Below are 22,723 nucleotides of genomic sequence, written 5' to 3'. Positions count from 1 at the left end.
ATTTATAAAACAAATACTTGATATTAAGCAGTTATGCTATAAGGATAGATGTGTTTCAGTGGGTCTTTATATCCTACATTATAGATATATCAGGGTCAACTTTTGTTTGCCTATAAGGTATTTAATGACTTTTCTCCAGTCATTATTGGGTTTGGAAGTATACAATAATCCAAAGACAGATAAGCATCACAATTTAAAGTTTTGTTTAGAATTATGTCATAAAAAGAATAGAACTTGTTATTTAACTGATAGGATGGTACAGTTATGGAATAAATTACTTAAATATATCTGAGGTGTAAACAGTCTAGTAAAATGTAAGTAGTCTTTGGATGATTGGGCTGAGGCTATGGTGTTTAATCAAACAATTACTGAGATATTGTTCTTTGAAAGAAGTAAGGCTTGAACACTTTCTCTAACTTATGACCTTATGAACTTGAGTGACTTATCTGAACTGTGAACTATTGCCATATTATTTAGTCATTTATTACTGCATTTTTTCCATAAACAATGTTAATGGTACATTTCTACATAGTCTGGTGCCTTAAACTGTAGTAGAATTATAGTACTGGGAGTATTGTTGTTTCTATTCCAAGATTTATGCTTCAGAGCTTTATACAGTTAATGATATTCCAGTTTTGCGTCTACAGTTTTATATTCTGCCTTATCATTTACCTACTTAAAGTTGTATTCCAGTGCTTTTCTGTTCCCCTGTTCTTTGTGTCTGGCCCATCTTCCACTGAGATATTAAGCTAAAGTTTCTGAAAGAGCTCCAATATTGTCTTTATTTGACTGGATCACTCTCTAGCTAGCCTGCTTCCTCCTTGAAATGTTCCCAACCTTACAATCATTTTCTTGTTGTGGTTTTATAATCTGTGTCTCTGGCCTCTACACCTTATGGTAATCCAATCTCCAAAGTCCCAACCCCTCTTGCATTGCTATTGTCTGTTGTATAAGCTATTTAAGCACTCTTCCCACCCATTGTTTTCCACAGATCCATGATATTCAGTGTTTACCTAGAAAAACAGTATTTCTCTTGAGTAAACCTGCTTTTCTACATATTGTCTCCTTCTTGTTTTCCAAGTGCCCAACAAAGCTTGGCATCTTAGCCTGTGTTCCAAAAGTGTTTTACTTGTATCCAGTGCCATCCAGGAAAAGCTAACACATTTGATTTCTAAATCGCACAAGTTATTTTGAGTAATTGCTACTGTTTTCCTACTTCTGTTTTTGCATTTCACTCTATTTTTATAAAAAAAAGTTTCTATCTCTCACTTTTACTGCTGTAAGACTGTCTGGAAATTGTCATCAGCAAGGTATTCCCAGCTAGTTGTTTAACTGGTCAGCACTCGCATTGCACTTGTGGGTCTCTTCTATTGTGTTTTTACATTGGATGATTGGGTTTATTCATCTTGTGGCAGGAGGCGTTTGCCTGGTCTATCTGACTTGGGAAAATGCACAATAGGGCTCATAGTGTACTCATTTTATTCGCCATAGGACTCACTAGTGTGTTTTCTGTTTTTTCTGTGCTGCTATAAATTTGGCATGTTGGAGCACTACACAGCAGTGGTTAGCAATGCCCTGTACAGTAACAAACACAGAGAAAGCAAATTTTCCATACAGAATGGTCCATAAAACTGTACCCTGTAAAGCAGTAAATATAGACCTTGCATGCCAACAAGCTTAAAGCAGCTAGTTGGGCATTGAGTGACAATAGATATAAATTTAGTAAATATAGTATTTTGCAAACATTAAAGTTACTAGAATTTAGTACTGTTTAGCATAATCTTCTCCAATAAAGCACCCCTGTTAGTCTGCACCAACAAAGCAACCTTAATAGCCTTCTAACCCCAATACACCATCCACTTGTAGCTCACCAATCAAAGGACTGGAGAGCATGAATATCCAATTTCCTAACTTCTCTGCAGCCAGAATGGTAGATATGGGCATCTTGCAACAATGTGGCAATTTTCTCATGTTTGTTGACAGCCACTTAATCCTTAAAGAATCAGACACAGTATGCAAGAAGTGTATTTACACATGACACCAGAGGCTAAACTCTAACATACAGGCACACATCAAGTTGTTGAAACCACACACACAACACCCACCTCACACAGCATGCAACATACACATAGACTAATGTATGCTGTGGCACTTAAAAGCAATCTTTCTAAACACCAAAGATTGCATAGACAACCCATTGGCAAAGCTATGATTCAGTAAGCCCAAAGGCACTCGGAAAAAAAACAACACCTAACACCACACATATACAGTCACACTCAGTGGAACCCCAAATACTAAGTCCCTAAGGCAAGCAAACACAGTTCCCAGAGGATTCCATTGTAAGACATACTGATGCCCCTCTAACCAAGCTGAACAATGGGAAGATAACAGTTAGTTATTTACCTGGTGCCAAATTACACATGCACTCAAGCCATTAAACCACAGGTACCAGTATGATTCCATTATAGTCCATTATAGCCCATGTAGGTGTAAATGACCTAAGATGTACATCTGTGGACTACAGGAAGAGAGACATTATGGAGCTCTAAGACTATGTGTCTCAGGCTGAGTAGCATATAACCATCACTGAGGATGATGCCGCAAAATGAGCAAAACAAATTTGATTTTAACAATTGATTGTATTTGTGATGTCATTCTAAGAGATCAATATTTGTCATCTTGGGAGGACATGGTTAACAGACCATGCTCCTTTGCCAAGAATGATCTGCACCTGTCCCCACCAGGCTTTTGAATACTGGCTAAAACTTTATCCACCCTCATAGTGCTTTTTTCCAGCAATTCTAAATTGACAAACCTACCAACATATAGGTTCATAGGTTCATAGGTTGGTACTAGGCTATCTGCCCTAGGGCCTATGCAAGGCTAGCCATAACAATTCCCTGGATATTTCTTCCCACAATATTTACTTCTCTGGGCCCCTGTCTAACAGGGCGACTGACATGATCCCTGGGGTGAATTTCCTATCTCCCATCCAGTCATCAAGGTTCCTTTTGAAGAGGGCCAATGAGGCACTCTGCTTGACATGTATGAGCAGTCTGTTCCAGAGTATGGGGAGTCTCTGGGTCAGGAACTTATCCCTCCAGCATGTTTTGTTCATTGTGATGACAAGGTTTAGATCCTTGGAACATGTGGCTCTGAGGGATTGGGATTTCTTTAAGTGGAGCATGTCCAACAGCACAGGGTTTGACATGGTCTTGTATGTTAAGCAGAGATCACCTCTGAGTAGACAATATGCCACAGAGGATAGCTGGAGTTTTTTTAGACAGTCAGCATATGGCATCTGCTTTAGGCCTGTGATTCTTTTAGTGAGGTATTTCTGTGGCCTTTCCGGCTGTTGCAGATATCTTGTGAGGTACATACCAAACAGGACATTATACTCTATAATGGGTCTAATGAGGGATGAGTACAGTGGGACAATGACCTCCTTTTATCTGGATGAAAAGCCCTTAGTGATGAGGTGTGCCACACAGAAGGATTTCCTGACTGTTGTGGCGATGTGGTTATCGAAAGTGAGACCACTGTCCACCTGTGTCCCTAAGTCTCTCATCACACTTTCGATGTTTAGCATCCTGCCACCTATGTGGTAATTCATGGGTATATGTTTTTTTCCAAAGGGGATAACTATACATTTCTTGGTATTAAGCTTGAGCCCATGGCTCTGGCACCAGGCATCTGTTTCTGTAAGGCCTTTTTGTAGAATATCCACATCATTTGGGGATTCAATAATGGCTCCCAGTTTGCAGTCATCTGCAAACTTTGTTAGCCAGAGTCCCTTAGTGTTGGCCTGTACTTCAGAGAAGTAGATGCCAAACAAGAGTGGTCCCAGGACTGAAACCTGAGGTATTCCAGTTGTCATTTGTCTGGAGCTGGATTTGGAGTCGGCTACTTTTACAGTCTGAGTTCTGTAAGTAAGCCAGTTGGCAACCCATCGAGTGATGTAGGGATTTATGCCCAGCTTAGTAAGTTTATCTATGATTCCAGAGTGGGGGATGGTGTTGAAGGCCTTGGTGAGGTCCAGATAGGTTGTGTGGACCACCTTACCCTCGTCCACAGCTCTGGAGACTGATTTGAAGAAGCCAATCAGATTCAGGAGACAAGATCGGCCCTTCACAAACCCAAACTGGGTGGGGTCCAGTGTTTGAAGGTTGCCAATGTCTTTGTTTATAAGTTCCATGATAAGGCTTTCCATGCCCTTGCAGATCAGGCTTGTCAGACTGATGGGACTGTAGTTCCCGGGATCCAAGGCGGATCCTCCGTTGTGGAGCGGGATAACTGTAGCTGTGCGCCACTCAGTGGGCATGAAGCCTGAGGTGAGGCTATGATTAAACATGACACTTAGGTTAGGTGCCAGTTCATTTTGCAGTTCATATAGTACACAGCCTGGGATGTCATCTGGTCCCATGGATGCTGTATTCTTAGCTTTGCAAAATAAACTCAACTGAACTTCAAGGTGTTATTGCTCAATGCCAGGAGCCTAAATAAAAACTACACTCCCTCCAAGCCCTCAAAACATAGACATCTGTGCAGTTACTGAGACATGGTTTAAAGTAGCAGTGCCTTCCACACCTCTAGGCTAGTAGCTGCACAGAAAAGGGCTAAAGGTGGAGGTGTGTCAATATACATCAATAACAAGCATACCTCTAGACTGGTGAAACATGATGGCATGCCGGAGTTCCTCCACATGCAGATCACTACAGACAAAATACCATATCATATACTAGCCAGTTATAGGTCACCCTCCATGTCCCAAAAAAGCTCACAATGCATACTTGGACCTACTGAAGACACTTAGCATCCAACTTAACACCCTGCCCATGGGATACTTTAATTACCCCTCTACAGACTGTGAATCCTATACAGCATCAAATCTACAGGCACAGAGATTCTAGGACTTCATAAATACAAACACCCTTGACCAAATAGGGAATATGCCCACTAGAGGCTCCAACTTACTGGACTTTGTGCTTACAAATATGGGAAAAAGCTGCACACCCACCCCTAATGTCTCATCCTCCCTTGTAAGATCCGTCTGTAAATATGTCTCCTTCAAAATCAAAATCAAGTCCATAACCTCAGTAAAAACAGTAACAGGAACTATTCCAAGACAAACTACCTTTTACTTAGTGATGGTTTGTCAAAATTCAGTGCCCCTCCAAACCCTGAGAACACAGCAGGTGGTGCTAAATTGCTCTCAGAACCTCTGTACAACCATATCAATGGTTGCATAGCAAGTTAGCCCTGAACTAGTCCAAGAAACAAACAGTACCTGGTGTCATTCCAAATTAAATAGGATAAACAATGGAAGGAAAGAAATACAGCAAAAATCAGTAAGGGTAATTCCATGAAGATAAAAACCCATCAAACTGAATAGCAAGTAAGAGATCTTATTAGGTCAAATAAAGCCAACTTTGAATGCAAGATAGCTTTCCAGGTGAAAGATAACCATAAGGCCTTCTGTAGCTATGTCAGAAACCTCAAGGGCAGCATACAGCACTGTGATGAACTGGTGATTAATAGTACTACATTCACCAAGCATAGCAATATAGAGAATCTGTTAGCAGACAAATTCAGTTCCAGCTTTATCCCCCCTCTCAACTCCAAATATCCCCAAAGAAATACCCTCTAATATAACCCCTCCAACTATAACTAGGGTGATGTACTCACTGCACTGACTAAAGCCAAAAGCACAACCTCAGTGAGCATTAATAACATCCCAGAATGCCTCCTGAACAGTCTAAAATGCAGCATATCAGGATCTCTGGTGTCATTATCTAACTATAGTTTTAAAACAGGCTTTATGCCATGAGAATGGAGGACTGTGATGGTCATCCCCATTCATAAGGGAAGACCATCAACAGAATCTGAAAACTACAGACCAATCAGTCTGACTAGTCTTATTTGCAAAACCAAGGAAAGCATTACCATGGAAATTATCAAGGACATAGGAAACCTCCAGACACTGCACCTATCCCAGTCTGGCTTTATCAAAGGAAGGTCATACTTAATGAACCTGGTGAAATTCTTTGAAAAGGTCACTAAGACAATGGATGAGGGGAAGTGATACATATTGCCTACCCAGATCTGGCTAAAGCATTTGATACGATATTCCACTCGAGCAATGTCAACAAACTTATAGAACTAGGCATAATCCCCTTTACAACATGCTAGATAATTAAGTGGCTCACAGATAGGACCTGAGAGGTTAAGATCAGTGAGGCCACCTCCACAAGGGGGCCACTCACCAGTGGAGTCCCTTAGGACTCTGTGCTGGGCCTGCTCCTCTTTAGCATCTACTTCTAGGTGGTCAAAGCCAATGTCCAAGACCTCTGGTTAACCAAGTTTGCAGATGACTGCAAACTGGGAGCAGTCATTGAATTCCCCAAGATGAGAACATCCTTCAGGAATGTCTAACAAAGACAAACACTTAGTGCCAAAGACATGATTTAATACTCAGTGCCAAGAAATGCAATATAGTACCTTTTGGGAAGTTGACCACCCCACTTAATTATGTTATCAATAAAACACGTCTAAAAGTTGATTCACTAGTCAGGCATCTGGGAAGTCATGTAGATAGTAATTTAAAAGGATCAGAGAGGCCACCTCCAAAAAGAAGCCTGTCACCAATGGAGTCCCTCAGGGCTCTGTGCTGGGCTCACTCCTTTTTGGCATTTAGTTCACAGGGGTCAAAGGCCACTGGCTTTAGTTCACAGGGGTCAAAGGCTTCTGGCTAACAGCATTCACAGATGATTGCAAATTGGAAGCAGTCAATGAACCCCCCCCCCCCCTCAAGATGAGAATGCCCTTCAAGAAAGTTTAACGCAAAAACTTGGTACCAAAGCCATGGCTTAAAACTCAATAGCAAGAAATGCATTATAGTACCTTTTGGGAAGCTGGACACCGTGAGTAACTACTTCAGCAATAAAGAACCTCTAAAAGCTGATTCATTAGTCAGGGATCTGGAAACTCATGTAGATAGTAACCTAGTCTTCAACAAACATGTGTGAAAGGTAGTAAGGAAATCCTTCTGTGTTGCTCAGCTTATAAGTAAGGGCATGGCATCTAGGTCCAGAGAGGTCATTGTATCACTGTACCCGGCCCTCATCAGACCCATCATAGAGTATAATGCCCCCTTCGATATATACCTGACCAGATAAATGCAACAAATGGAATGTCCACAAAGGTTCTTTATGAAAGAGGGAATAAATCCAATGTCCCCTGCTGATTGCCTCAAAGCTCTGTCTCTTTCCTCAGTATCATACAGACTTCTGATAAGTGCTCTTTGCCTGGCATACAAGGTAGCTCTGGACCCTGTTTTGATGAACCTTTTGCACATCCACAAAACAAACAGCATCAGAACTACTAGATCAAAAGACCTAAACATTGCTTGTGACATAAACAGGACATATTGGAGAGACAGATATGTTTCTCAGAGAATTCCTATTGTCTGGAACAGGCTCCCCAGCCACATGAAACAGAGTTCTTCCCTAACCCTATTTAAGCAGAACTTGGACCAATGGATGGGTAAATCGAAATTCACAATTGGCCTGGCGCCTATGTCTATGATGGACCGAGGCATTCAGTAAATCACACCCTCTATATAAATCAAATTCGTGGGTCACATTTGTATTGCATGGCTAGGCTTATAAGGACCCTAGTGGCTGTTAGCCTAGTATACACCTATGAACCTATGAAATATGTAGTTCATATTTTAATGTCATAGGGACTGAAAAATTAAACACATGCATCTCAGAATTCAGTTATCTGTAAAACATATGCAACAATGCATCTCAGTATTCAGTTATATGTAAAACATATGTAACACATGCATCTCAGTATTCAGTTATATGTAAAACGTGCAACACGTGCATCTCAGTATTTAGTAATCTGTAAAACATACTAAACATATGTATGTCAATATTTGGTTATTTGTAAAACATATTAAACATATGCATTTCAGTATTCACTTATCTGTAAAACATATTAAACACATGCATTTATATATTTGGCTATCTGTAAAAAATATTAAACACATGCATCTCAGTATTTGTCAAACATATCAAACATGCATCTCAGTATTCAGTTTATTTATTTTATTTATTTATTTTACATTTGTTGACTGGGATAGTCCAACTGAGCTGAATAGCCCTTTTTCAGCGGAGGCCCAGGGAGAAAAGCTCCACAAACATTACAATAAAGGTCATGCACAAGTAATTAACAAAGTTATACAGAAAACAAATTTTTACAATAAAAGTAAATAAAAGTATAATAAAAAGTATAATAAGGAAGCAATATATAACAGTGTATAACAGTGTAGATACAATCTTATCAATCGAGGAAGGTGAGGAGGAAACATAGTAACGTTTTGGTGTCGCTGAGGGAGAGAGATGAGAGATGTGAATTATTAATAGTGGTGTAAGGAGGTAACAGTTCTTGGTTAAGACACCAGGTATCAGAGAGCTGAGGAAGGCTAGGAAGAGCATGGATGTAAAGAGAGGAAGGGGTCAGTAGATAAAAACAATGGAAAGGGCAGGTAGGACAGTGTCTTAGGGATAGTAGGGAAGATTAAGTGGGGTAAGTACAGTGACAGGACCAGTGACTTTTCAAGTATTCATTGGTGGCAGCTTTGAATTGTTTAAGTTGATTGAGGGGCCTGATTTCTATTGGCAGCTTGTTCCAAGAAATGGTAGGATGGTGGCTATAGAGGTTACATCCTATTTTGGTCCTGGGTTTGCAGATCTGTAGAAGGTCTTGGTTTGAACTGCACAGAGATCTAGTGGAAGAATAATGGAAGATAAGAGGAGATAAGCTGGGGCAGTAGGAAGGTTGATATACAATGGAATGAATGATTTGTAGCTGAGAGAGGAGGTGCTGTTGGGGTAATTTGATCCATATCTATTTAGGTGATTTAGTGAGAGACAGTGATGGGATTTATATGTTTGGTGTGCTGCAAATCTGGCTACTTTGTTGTAGGTTGATTCAAGTTTGGTGAGGAGAGACGAGGTTCATAGGTAGGTACTAGACTATCAGCCCAAGGGCCTACATAAGCCTAGCCAACAAGGTTCCTGGCTTATGCCACCCAAGAAAGTTATTTTCCTGTGCCACTGTCGAGCAGTGACACAGAAGTGATCCCTGGGGTGTATTTCCTATTTCCCATCCACTCATCAAGATTTTTCTTGGAGTGCTAATGAAGAACTTTGCTTGCCATAGATGGGTAGCCTGTTCCAGAGTATGGGAAGTCTCTGGGACAGGAATTTATCCCTCCAGCATGTCCTATTTATTGTGGTGACAAGGTTTAGGTCCCTAGAGCATGTAGCTTGGAGGGATTGGGATTTCTTTAGGTGCAGCATGTCCATCAGCTCTGGGTTTGACATAGCTTTATATATTAGGCAGAGATCACCTCGGAGTAGGTGATATGCTACGGAGTAAAGCTGGAGTTTTCTGAGACAGTCAGTGTAGGGCATTTGTTTGAGGCCAATAACCCTCTTTCTCAGCTACTTCTGTGGCCTTTCCAACTACTGCAGATGTCTTGTGAGGTACATTCCAAAAGGGGCATTGTACTCTATAATGGGTCTAATGAGTGTCGAGTAGAGGGGAACAATGACCTCTTTTTTCCTGGATGAGAACCCTTTTATGATGATGTGTGCCACATAGAAGGACTTCTTGACTACTGTGGCAATGTGACTATCAAAGGACAGACTGCTATCCAACTGGGTCCCAAGGTCTCTTATCACATATTTGGTGTTAAGTAGATTGCTGCCTATGTGGTAGTTCATGGGTACAGAGTTTTTACCAAAGGGGATGACACTGCACTTTTTGGCATTGAGTTTGAGGCCATGGCTCTGGCATCAGGCATCTGTCTCAGCGAGGCCCTTCTGTAGGATGTCCACATCATTTGGGGACTTGACTATGGCTCCTAGTTTGCAGTCATTTGCAAACTTCGTTAGCCAGAGGCCTTCTGTGTTAGCCTGTACTGCAGTGAAGTAGATACCAAACAGGAGCAGTCCCAGGACTGAACCCTGTGTTACTCCACTTGTTACTGGTTTGAGGTCAGATTTGAAGTCTGCAACTTTTACAGTGTGGGTTCTGTCAGTGAGCCAATTGACAACCCATCTTGTGATGTAGGAATTTACACCTAGTTTACTGAGTTTAGTTATAATTCCAGAATGGGGGATGGTGTTGAAAGCCTTGGTGAGGTCAAGATAGGCTGTGTGAACCACCTTACCCTCATCTATGGCTTTGGTGACTGCCTCAAAGAAGTTGATCAGGTTCAGAAGGCATGATCTGCCTTTCACAAACCCAAACTGGGTGGGATCGAGAGTTTGTAGGTTACCAATGTCTTTGTTTATGAGCTCCATGATGATAGGTTCCATGGCCTGGAAAACCAGGCTCGTTAGGCAAATAGGGCGATAGTTCCCAGGATCAGTCATGACTTCCCTTTTGTGGAGTGGGATAACTGTTGCTGTGCACCATTCAGTGGGCATAAAGCCTGATGCAAGGCTATTATTGAACATGGTGCTTAGGTGGGGAGCCAGTTCGTTCTGAAGTTCGTGTAAAACACAGCCTGGAATGTTGTCCAGTCCCATGGATGCTGTGTTTTTGGCTTTAGAGAGTGCAGCTTTTACCTGCTTAGTTGTGATTACAGGGACTCTGCATTCTTCCTGTATAGATATGGGCCCTTTAGGGGGTGGGGGGGTAAAGTTAGCACTGAACCTATCTGCCAGGATGTTGGCAATATCAGTTGGTTCTGTAATTTTCGTGCCGTTGTGCTGTAACTCAGAGCAGATCTGGGTGTTGCCATCAAGATTCTTGACATAGCTACAGAATGCTTTGCTGTTGTCCTTAGAATTAATGGTGATTTTGTTTTCATAGCTAGCTTTGGAGGATCTTATAAGGGATCTCAGCTTCTTACTTAGGCTGACCAGGGAGCTCTTCCACTCATGGGGTTTTACTCTCTTTTCCAACAGTTTCTTCCTTCTGTTGTACAGCTTGTTTATGGCAGGGGACCACCAGATTGGCTTCCTTTTTTTGGAAAATAGCATCTTGGTTCTGTTTGGGATAGCACAATCCATGCACTCGTGTAAGTGCTTATAGAGTGCATTTGTGTATGATTCAGCAGTTGTAACTGTATTGTCCATCTGCATGGGTGTCATGAAGTTCACCACATCTGTCTTAAGAAGCATGAAGCTGGCTTTGGAGAAATTTTTTACCATGGTTTCCTTAATGGGGGTGGGGGTGGGATGTGGATATCAAGGGTAAATAGCTTATGGTCGGATCGGACTAACAAGGAGTTGACTTCACGTGTGGAACACCAGTCACTCATGTTGGTAATGACTAGGTCTAGGATATTGTTGCCCCTGGTGGGGGTGTGGTTAAGTTGATCCAGGGCACTGGAGTTTATAAATTCCAGAAAGCGTTGAGCTAAGGAGTTGGTACATGAGTAGTTTTCCCAGTTAATGGTGGGGTAGTTGAAGTTGCCCATTATTAGGGTATTTGGGTGAACCATAATATTTTCCAGTACATCTAGAAAAGAGGAGTGGGAATCCTGGGGCATGGTGGGGTATCTGTAGCAAGCTACAATTTGGAGTGCAGTTTTTCCCAGAGTTAGTTGCATTTGGATAACCTCGGATGCATTATGCTGAGCAACTAGCCTGGAGGTGTGGATATCCTTAATGAATATGGACACACATCCGCCTTTGGTGTTTTGGTCCAGGTTACATGGTCAAAAAGTGTGGTATGAGTTATAGCCTTGTAGTGCAGGGGTGCTCTCTGGAGCCTTGAACCAGGTCTCAGTCACTGCACAGATATCAATGTTCTCCATTTTAAGGAGTGCCTCGAGTAAGTGCATTTTGAGATTTAGACTTCTAGCACTGAGTAGCATTACCCTCAGTTTTTGCTTGCCTGTTCCTGTTACGGTGGTGAATTTGTCACTTGAACATTTAAAAAGGCACTATAGGGGTGGCAAGAGCCTTAGCCTGTATCCGGAATCCCAGGGGTGACAGGTGCAGCCCATCTCTGGGAAAGCATCGTGGTCTGTCGACCATGTCACCCCAAGCAGACAGATACTGGATCCCCTTAGAATGACACCAGAAGCTTAGCCAATTGTTGAAGTCAATCATTTTGTCCTTGTACTGTGGTATCATTCTGGGCGATGGCAGAATGCTACTCAGGGCTTGGATCATACCTGCCTGGGCTACAAGATTGGAGAGCTCTTCCATGTCTCTTTTCATGTAGTCCAGGGAGGTACGTCTCAGGTCATTCACATCAACATGGACAATGACAGAGTCATATCTGTACTTGTTGTGGAGTGACCTGAGTGCATGGGTTATGTGGCGGATCCTAGCACCTGACAGGCAGCTGACAGTAATCCCATGTTTTACAAGCTGACAGTAACCTTCTCCTTGTTTAGCCTGGTGAGTGGGACATCAGTGTGCCTGACTATAGAGTCACCTATGACTAGTGTGTTGGGTTTGTTGTTTTGCCTTATTGGCTGTGGTTGAGTGGCATACTGAGTCTGTGGGCTATGTGTCATTTGGGTTGTTTTGGGGGATGAAGGTTGCTTGTGTTTCTGCTTTGGAGGTCTCTGTTGCTTAGACAGATTATTATTGAGAGCCTCCGTGAATGTTTTTGTGTTACTATGTGTGGATTTTGGTGGTGTAGATTTAGTGAGACTATGTAATGAGTGTGGTGTGGTGCAAATGTTTACCTTCTCCTCTTGACTGTCAAGTTCAGTCTTGGTTGGAGAGAGCTTTACCTCCAGTTTGGCTAGATAAGTACATCTCTCACAGTTTGTAGTGTTGGGTTGTAGGAGGAGAGGGTTGTCTGTGTACATGAGGCAATTTCTACATTGCCTCAAGATGCCCAGATTCATCAGATAGATAGGAGAGAACACTGGGAGCTGACCCTTGGACATGCCTGAATAAAAAACTATTTCCTCTAGATAAGTGAAGAAAGTGAGTACAAGAGCTGTCTTTCTCTAAGCACGTGAAAAAAGTAAGTACAAAAACTGTTTTCCTCTAGGTAACGAGGAAGGTTGAGTGCTGCAGTAATTAGTAGCTTATTTAGTGCTTATAAGTTCTGAAGAAGTGCTGAGCATGAATAAGCAAATTTAAGTGCTAAAACTAAGAATTTGCATCTGCACTAGGCGAGTTATAGGACAGAAACAAGTGCAAATGCAGGCTTTCAAATCTGAAAGTTGAGAGAGATAGAAATGATTGCCCAATCATACAATAACTACAATTTCTGGGCCAGAACCACTCTTTAAGTGATAGACAGGTTACCTAGTGCTTACCACTCCCATTGATAAGCTAGAATGCTTCCCTCCAACACAGAAAGGCTTGGAGGGCTCAGAAGCTTACATACTGTCCTGGATACAGCAAATCTGTATCTGGACTACACTAGTTACAGGAAAGGTAGGAAAAAGGCTTACAGTATTTTTTTGTTTTTGTTTTTGTTTTTTTTTACAGAAAAGTAGCTAAAACAGCAATAAAAACAATTCACATGCAGTGCAAGCTAGCACACCTGAGTATGTAGCAATATTAAACCAAACACAATTAAAAAAATGCAATTAAATTAAAAAGGAAAAAAAGCAAGTGCAGAAGGAGTTTATTAGGTAGAATGTGGTAAAGAGATGGGACTGGGGGAGTGTCCCAGATCAAATCTGCAGTGGGGCGGGCAACTGCAAAAGCCACCAAATTTAAACTACGAGCCAGAAATAGGGAGGGTGGATGGGACAAAACACTTTCAGCAGAGATCTGAAAAACTATAAACAATAATTAACAGTACAAACTCTAAAACCAAAAAAATATACTTAGCTCTGTATATTTCCAGATAGATTGAAAAGCAGTCTCTCAGAACACAGGTTCCAGCAATGAAATGCAGGCTATTACTAACAGGTCTAATTTTATGCAAGTGATCCTTGAATTAGATAACACACAATCTGTAAAAAAACAGTTACACCAATTGAAGGCACAGCAGAAAATAGGGGGAGGTGGGGAAAACACTTTAAGCAGATATCTGAAAAACTATAAGCAACAATTAACAGTACAAACTCTAAAACCAAAAAAATATACTTAGCTCTGTATATTTCCAGATAGATTGAGAAGCAGTCTCTCAGAACACAGGTTCCAGGAGCTGAGGTTTGTATGTATTTTAGAGCTATACAACAGACTAGGTAAGAGGTAACCATGTAAAAGGGTTACTTTTGCTTTGTTAGTGAGAAACTTTTTATTTCTGTAAAGGAGGCCAAATTTTAGATTAATCTTGTGGCTACAGTTATTAACATGGAAGTCAAACTTAAGTTGGTCATCTATAATGACACCTCAGAGTTTAGTGTTAGAGTCAACTTTGATAGGAGTGTTGTTGAGAGACAGTTATCTGTAAAACATATTAAACACATGCATCTCAGTACTTATCTGTAAAACATATTAAACATATGTGATAGTTATCTGCAAAACATATTAAATACACGCGTGTTAGTATTCACTCATCTATAAAACATATCAAACACATGCATGTCAATATTCAGTTATCTGTAAATCATGGTAAATGCATGCATCTCAATAATCAGTTATCTGTAAAACATATTTAACACATGCATCTCAGTATTCTGTTATCTGTAAAACATATTAAACACATGCATCTCACTGTTAGGATATCTGTAAAATGTACTAAATGCATGCTGTTCTGTATCCAGTTATCTGTAAAACATATCAAAACACATATATTGTACTACTCAGTTATCTGTAAAACATATTAGACACATACATCTCAGTATTCAGTTATCTGTAAAACATTTTAAACACATGCATCTCACTGTTAGGTTATCTGTAAAATGTATTAAATTCATGCTGTTCTGTACTCAGTTATCTATAAAACATATCAAAATGTGTTGTACTGTTCAGTTATCTGTAAAACATATTACACACACACATTTCAGTATTCAGTTATCTGTAAAATATTTTAAACATATGCATCTCAGTATTTGGTTATGTGAAGAGTCATGCAAAACTCAGTTCACTATTCCTTTATTTGTAATCTATATTAAACTCATGCTGTACAGTATACAGTTGGACTCTGGAATAGCTTGCATGCATTTTATAAAGATATTTTATTGCATGGTCAGGTGACCTTTTCCAGCTAAGAAAACTGGTAGACATTTTTTTACTGATTAATACAATCAGGTAATATGTACACCACATGGATTATGATTAGAGAAGCACACTGTATGGAGTGTCTGTATAACGTGTTTACAGTATAGCCTGCAAGCTTTCTGTCAGAATGCATAATTGGCAGGGGTGTTTTGTCCTATAATTGCTATTTCAGATGGGTCATACCTCTCAACTGTACAGATTTTCATAGAATGTCCAGATGTTTGTCTCATATTTTTGGTCTTTTCCTCATAAAATTTTGTTTTTTCTGGCATATCATTAAGGACTGAAGTCAGAAAATAAAGGCAGACATTTGAGTTTCAGGCTTCATACTCTTCAAAAAAATTCAAGCTAATGCAAAACCTGGTCTTCTATCAACTTTTTATGTTTGTAAGAGCAATGTTTAAAATTGTCCCTATTTCTGGGTCTTTTACCCCCCCCCCCCATTATTTATGTCTTTGTCCAGATGTAAGGTCAGGGTGCACAGGTGAATACCTGAAGTCAAAATTCACAAACTGGTTTAACATAGTGGATTGTTTTAATATCATGCTATGTTGAGTGACCTCTCTTGGTAAGCATACTATCCTAGCTGTTCCTGCTACAGTAAAACATATTACATAGTACATGTGATGTGCATTCAAATGAAGCATAACAAATGGTTTGAAAATTAAAACAGATATTATTTGTTAAAAGTTAACAACACAACATTTTGACAGTGCTTTGAAGTCTTTCAGTGTGAACTTAAATATTATTCTTAGTGATAATATTATATGATCCATCAAAAAGTTCTGAAATAGGTTGAGTATATGGGTATCAAAATTAAGTTTAGAATTTTAATTGATGAGCAGGTGTTTTCACTTATCATGTGATGGTAAATTTTTCAAGATGGCAACACAATGCTCACCAATATATGTGTATTCGTGCACTGCACATGAATAAGCCAGTAATGTTAAAATGATGCAAAGCAGAGGATCATACTAGAAAGGAAACTGCCTCTTCTAGCAGCAATCCAAGCATGTCTATCATAAACCCTTATAGAGCGCTCAAGCAGTGCAAGCAGTTCTCTAACCTCCATCTTTGTGTTCAGAGTGTTGTCGCTGTACGTCTGCCAGTGTGGGAAGAACAAGATAAACAGGGTCTTGTAGATAAAAAAATGAATGAAATTGTAAGCCAAGAAAAGACACACCAGTGTAAAAGCAAGTACACTGGGGATGCAGCATGAAAGGAAGGACGGAACAAAGGCTAAATGATGTCCTTTTAAATTTCTTTCACAATGCCACTATGAGCATTAGTCAATGAATCTATGTTTCTGATCTGTATAAAAACGTATTCATGTGTGTTCAAAAAGATATGCTAATGTGTGACGCTAAAAAGTTTATAGTTTGCATAGCATGTTAAATAGGATAATAAAATCATATTTAAATTAAATGACACAGCATTTACAATTGCAGTCTTCGGTTTAAAAAAAGTGATGCATGCCCAGGATTACAGACAAAATATTAAAGGCATCATATTCTTGAGTAATGTGGACTGGGTAACAGATGGTGCAATGATTTCATTATCTGCCTTATGAAAAAACATTTTCAGCCTGAAACAAGTTAATTTTCCTTTGATTTCTCCCACATGCTCTTCTTATAATGCATTCAGCCTTTTGTCTCCTGTCGGTTCAAAAGCAATTAGTATTCCATGCGGGAAGCTTCAGAGTGAGACCTGTAATTACTCTGTTAAGTTTGCCAGAGTTTTTGTTGAACTATGCTTCTCACCTGCTTGTCATCACAAAAGCATATTTCCTCATATTGATTTTCCTCATGTGTATAATCAGTGAGAAAACAACTGCTCGCCCTAGAGGTTTCTCTGCTGTGCAGTTCTCTGAACCTGATAAAAGTGAACAGTTTTGATTTTTCGTACTTTTTGCCCCAAGTTGAGATGTCTGCTGTTCAGTATTAATATAGTCCAAAGTTAATATCATGCAGTGTTAACAGAGCAAATTCAGGGGAAAATGCTGATAATAAGAGCTACATGATAATAGCAAAACACTGATATGTGTCCACGTGTAGAGGTGCAAAGGTATGACAACCTCAAGATAAATAAATAAAACACTGCAAACTGTAACAGCATTCTGATGCACACAGAAATGCACTCAGGTGTGTGTGTGTGTGTGTGTGTGTGCACAAACATGTGTGAGTGTATGTGTGCACATGCTCTTATATGTGTGTGTGTGTGTGTGTGTGTGTGTGTGTGTGTGTGTGTGTGTGTGTGTGTGTGTGTGTGTGTGTGTGTGTGTCTGTGATGCTCCATGTCTGTGTAAGGTAAACTGGGAGCCATCTCGTAGGAACTACACCCCTTTGACCTTAGGTATACAGGATTTTGAACACAAATGTGATATCAGTCTGTAACATGTTAGTTGTCATCTCTGACTTAATGCATGCCATTAACCTTACATTTATAATAGTTATCTAGCAAAAATTACATTTTGGCCATCACTATAGCTGCAGCCATTTTACTGGACCTCTGTTATCCAGTACCCTAGACATGGCAATAGTTGATGACAGTTTCTGTCATTTTTACATGCTCACTGAAAGTGGTTTAGAATCTATCAAGTCATGTATGCCCTGGGTGCATATTGTCTTTTATATTCTGTCCACCTGGTAATGTTAAGATGTTCTTGTCAGAACTGAGTGATTTCTTTATCGATTTACTCTTGAGTCACCTAAACTGGATAATTCCGGTTGGTTTTCGCATTTAGGCTGAGGATGAGTAAGTAGTTCCTACTAAAGAGTTACTTTCCTCTATCAAGGGCCTTAGGTTTGCTCAGGTTATTATCATTATTGTCGATTAAAAGGACACTCATTTGATTTGATGTTTCATTTAAGTGTGGCCACCTCAAACCCAGCAGCTGAGCATCCCCCACTTCCATCTTTAGCTCGCCTTATGCAGATCAGTCAATCAGTGTTGAGATGGTAATGTACAGTAACATAAGTACTGTAGCAAGCAGGGACGTTGCTCTAGTACAAAACCACTTGTCTGTAGAGTACAGCCCTGAGTGTATAGTGGGTGCATGAAATAACATCATCAGTATAGTTCTTGATTAAATTACCAGTGCATGTTCATCCCGCCTGAAAGGGGTTCCATGAGCCCTGCAGTAACAATGAGCTTCTCATAGTAATGATGGTGGGTTACAGGTTAGAGTGCTATTACAGACAAATGTGCCTTCTTGGGGATAAACTTCAATTGGATGAACATGTTTATCTGACAGAAATTTCCCTTAAGAAGGTAAGGTCTGAGTAGGATCATGTCATCTGCTTCAAATCGCTAACCTATACTGTACTAGCTTTCCAATGGTTGTGCAGTCCAGTTTTGTAAACTGGAAAATATTTTCTACTGCTAAATGTGCGGCAGCTACTCACTCCTTTGTATACAATTCCCCTAATTATACAAGAAGCTCCATGGAACCTCGTTAGGGCAAAACAGTGGTTTTCACTGACATCCACCAGAAACAGTATAGTTTGAGATTAGAAATATTGACTACTCTGAGACTGTGAGTCTGACGTCAGACATGCACTTCATTGCATTTTGGCTGGATCCCTGACAAATCAGATTGGTTCAGTCTTGTAGTCTGTCCAAATCCAGGTATTCCCCAGTTTATGACGTAGTCACCAATGATAGAAGTTATTCTCTGTAACTTTAAGAGGCAGTAATTCCTCTTGTACTTAAGAAGACAAGCTTGAATCCTCTCAGTATGGAGAATTGCCATCTTAATCTTCTATTATTGGGTAGGTTACTGAGGAAGCAGTCCATACAGACCAGACTTTTTTATCTTCTCCTGTAAGATTCGTATCCCTCTGTCCTCATAAAATTACACAGTACTGAAATGGCTCTCCTAAATGTGCTTAATGACCTCTTGGTGGTGAGATATCTATGTAGTTGCTTGTATCTATCCTCATCAATCTATCAGTAGTGATTCACATAGAAGGTCATGGGATTCTGCTACAGCACATGCATTCTCACTGGTTTGCCTTCTACAGGCTTCAGTGGTTTGGATTCATAGTTGTTCTTGGGTGTAAACAGGGTTGTTTTTCTGTAATAAAGTATTCTTTAAGTTGCTCTCTGCAGCAGTGGTCTCCACAAAGCTCTGTTTTTCATAATGTATTATCTGCAGTCTCCCTGCCTCCTCTTGGAGATGTCATCTGATTCTGAAGGAAAAGCTTGAGTTATCAGTGTTACACATATGATACAAAGATTTACCTTTCCTTCCCATACAAATGGTTACTCTTATACTTATACCCCATCTGGATAAGGCATAGGTGTCTAAGTTCAGTCCAGACAAAATCAAGACCATCCATATTCCTTCATTCTTACGCCTTTGTACTACACCTTGTCTAGCACTATTACAACTAAAGGGGAAACAGACTTGATTTTGTGCCTGGAGTGTGAAGTAAAAGTTGTAAACCTCAATCTGAAGCTCTCATTAAGGGCTCAAGTGACAAATGTTGTAAAGCTGACATAATATTAGACCAGTACCTCACACTAAGTTCTGTGCAGTTTTGTGCATGTCGGGACTGACTGACACTCGAAATGGGCGTGGAAACCCCAGATGACTGGCAGGCGTGCTAATTCGCTTGTCACATCATGTCCAAATTACTGGCATGTCTTTAATATCAACATATGAAAAATAATTCAAACCCGTAAATGAAAAAGGCATTCACAACTGCATTAATGCGTAAAAATCACTGCAATATCCATAACAGCTAACATAACACCTAAAAATATTAACAGTGGTTTTTGGTAGACATCACTATCTCCAATCCTACAAAAATGTTAAACATAAATCTTCTTCTTCTTTCAGCTGCTCCTATTAGGTGTCGCCACAGCAGATCAACTGTTTTCATTTCTTCCTGTCCTCTGCATCTTGCTCTGTCACACCAACCACCTGCATGTCCTCTCTCACCACATCCATAAACCTTATCTTAGGCCTCCCTCTTTTCCTGTTACCTGGCAGCTTCATCCTTAGCATCTTTTTCCCAATATACTCTGCATCCCTCCTCAGCACATGCCTAAACCATTGTAATCTTGCTTCTCTGGCTTTGTCTCTAAACCTTCCAACCTGGGCTGACCCTCTAATATACTTATTCCTAATCCTGTCCATCCTCGTCACACCCAATGCAAATCTTAACATCTTCATCTCTGCCACATCAAGCTCTGACTCCAGCCTTTTTGTCAATGCCACTGTCTCCAACCCATATAACATAGCTGGTCTCATACCCTCTTGTAGACCTTCCCTTTCACTCTTACTGGTACTCGTCTGTCATAAATCATTCCTGATACTCTTCTCCACCCACTCCATCCTGCCTGTACTCTCTTCTTCACCTCTCTTCCACACTCACCATTACTCTGAACTGCTGATCCCAAGTACTTAAACTCATCCACCTTCGCCAATTCTACTCCCTGCATCCTCACCATTCCTCTATCCTCCCTCTCATTCACACACATATATTCTGTCTTAGTCCTGCTGACTTTCATTCCTCTTGTCTCTAGAGCATATCTCCGCCTCTCCAGGGTCTCCTCCACCTGTTTCCTACTCTCACTACAGATCACAATGTCATCTACAAACATCATAGTCCACGGGGACTCCTGTCTGATCTCGTCTGTCAGCCTGTCCATCACCATTGCAAATAAGAAAGGGCTCAGAGCTGATCCTTGATGTAATCCCACCTCCACCTTAAATGCATCAGTCACTCCCACCGCAGACTTCACCGCTGTCACACTACCCTCGTACATATCCTGTACCACTCTTAGATACTTCTCTGACACTCCCGACTTCCTCATACAATACCACAACTCCCCTCTAGGCACCCTGCCATATGCTTTCTCTAAATCCACAAAGACACAATGCAACTCCTTCTGACCTTCTCTGTACTTCTCCATCAACACTCTCAGAGCAAACATCGCATCTGTAGTGCTCTTTCCTGGCATGAAACCATACTGCTGATCACTAATCATCACCTCCCTTCTTAACCTAGCTTCCACTACTCTTTCCCATAACTTCATGCTGTGACTGATCAGTTTAATCCCTCTGTAGTTACTACAGCTCTGCACATCACCCTTATTCTTAAAAATCAGTACCAAAACACTTTTTCTCCATTCCTCAGGCATCCTCTCACTTTCCAAGATTTCATTAAACAATCTAGTTAAAAACTTCACTGCCATTTCACCTAAACGCCTCCATGCTTCCACGGGTATGCCATCTGGACCAACAGCCTTTCCGTTTTTCATTCTCTTCATAGCTATCTTTACTTCCTCCTTGCTAATCCACTGCACTTCATGATTCACTATCCACACATCATCCAACCTTCTCTCCCTCTCATTCTCTTCATTCATCAACCCCTCAAAGTACTCTTTCCATCTACTCAACACACTCTCCTCACGTGTGAGTATGTCTCCCTCATTATCCTTTATCACCCTTACCTGCTGCACATCTTTACTAGCTCGGTCCCTCTGTCTAGCCAATAGGTACAGGTCGTTTTCTCCCTCCTTAGTGTCCAACTTTTTATACAACTCTTCATATGCCTTATCCTTAGCCTTTGCCACCTCTCTCTTTGCCATGCACCTCATCTCCTTATACTCTTGTCTACTTTCTTCATCTCTTTGACAATCCCACTTCTTCTTCGCCAACCTCTTTCTCTGTATACTCTCCCATACTTCTTTATTCCACCACCAGGTCTCCTTGTCCTCCTTCCTCTTTCCAGATTTCACACCAAGTACCTTTCTAGCCATCTCTCTTATTAGCTCTGCTGTAGTTACCCAGCTATTCGGCAACTCTTCACTGCCACCCAGTGCCTCTCTTAACTCTTCCCTGAACATCATCTCACAATTACCCTTTTTCAATTTCCACCATTTGATCCTTGGTGCTGCCCTCACACTCATCCTCCTCTTCTTGATCACCAGTGTCATCCTACAAACCACCACCCTATGCTGCCTAACTACACTTTCCCTTGCCACCACTTTGCAATCTCCAATCTCCTTCAGAATGGCCCTTCTACATAAGATATAATCCACCTGTGTGCATCTTCCTCCACTCGTGTATATCACCCTATGCTCCTCCCTCTTATTAAAATATGTATTCATCACAGCCATGTCCATCATTTTCGCAAAATCTACTACCATCTGACCTTCTGCATTCCTTTGCTTAACACCATATCTACCCATCACTTCCTCATCCCCTCTGTTCCCTTCACCAACATGCCCATTGAAATCTGCTCCAATCACCAGCCTCTCACCCTTGGGTACAGACATCACCACTTCATCCAACTCACTCCAATATTTTTCTTTCTCATCCATCGCACAAATAATAGCCCCAATACTAACCACGCAGTCATCCAATAGCATAAATAGGTTATGTTTTTATACAGGCAGTTTCCACAAAATAAAGTTCCAAATGGATGCAGTAGTAAAATAAAACCACCAAACAAAAGCCACCGAGCAGGCAGAATAAGGATCAAAAGAAAGCAAATACCACTCTCTTAGCAAAAAACTCTTTAATGTCACTTTCGTCTCAA

This window comes from Protopterus annectens, chromosome 2.part0 (assembly GCF_019279795.1).
Source record: "Protopterus annectens isolate FY-2018-M chromosome 2.part0, PAN1.0, whole genome shotgun sequence".
Lineage (NCBI taxonomy): Eukaryota > Metazoa > Chordata > Ceratodontiformes > Protopteridae > Protopterus > Protopterus annectens.
The sequence above is the reverse complement of the archived record's forward strand: the minus strand, read 5'-3'. Positions refer to the sequence as shown.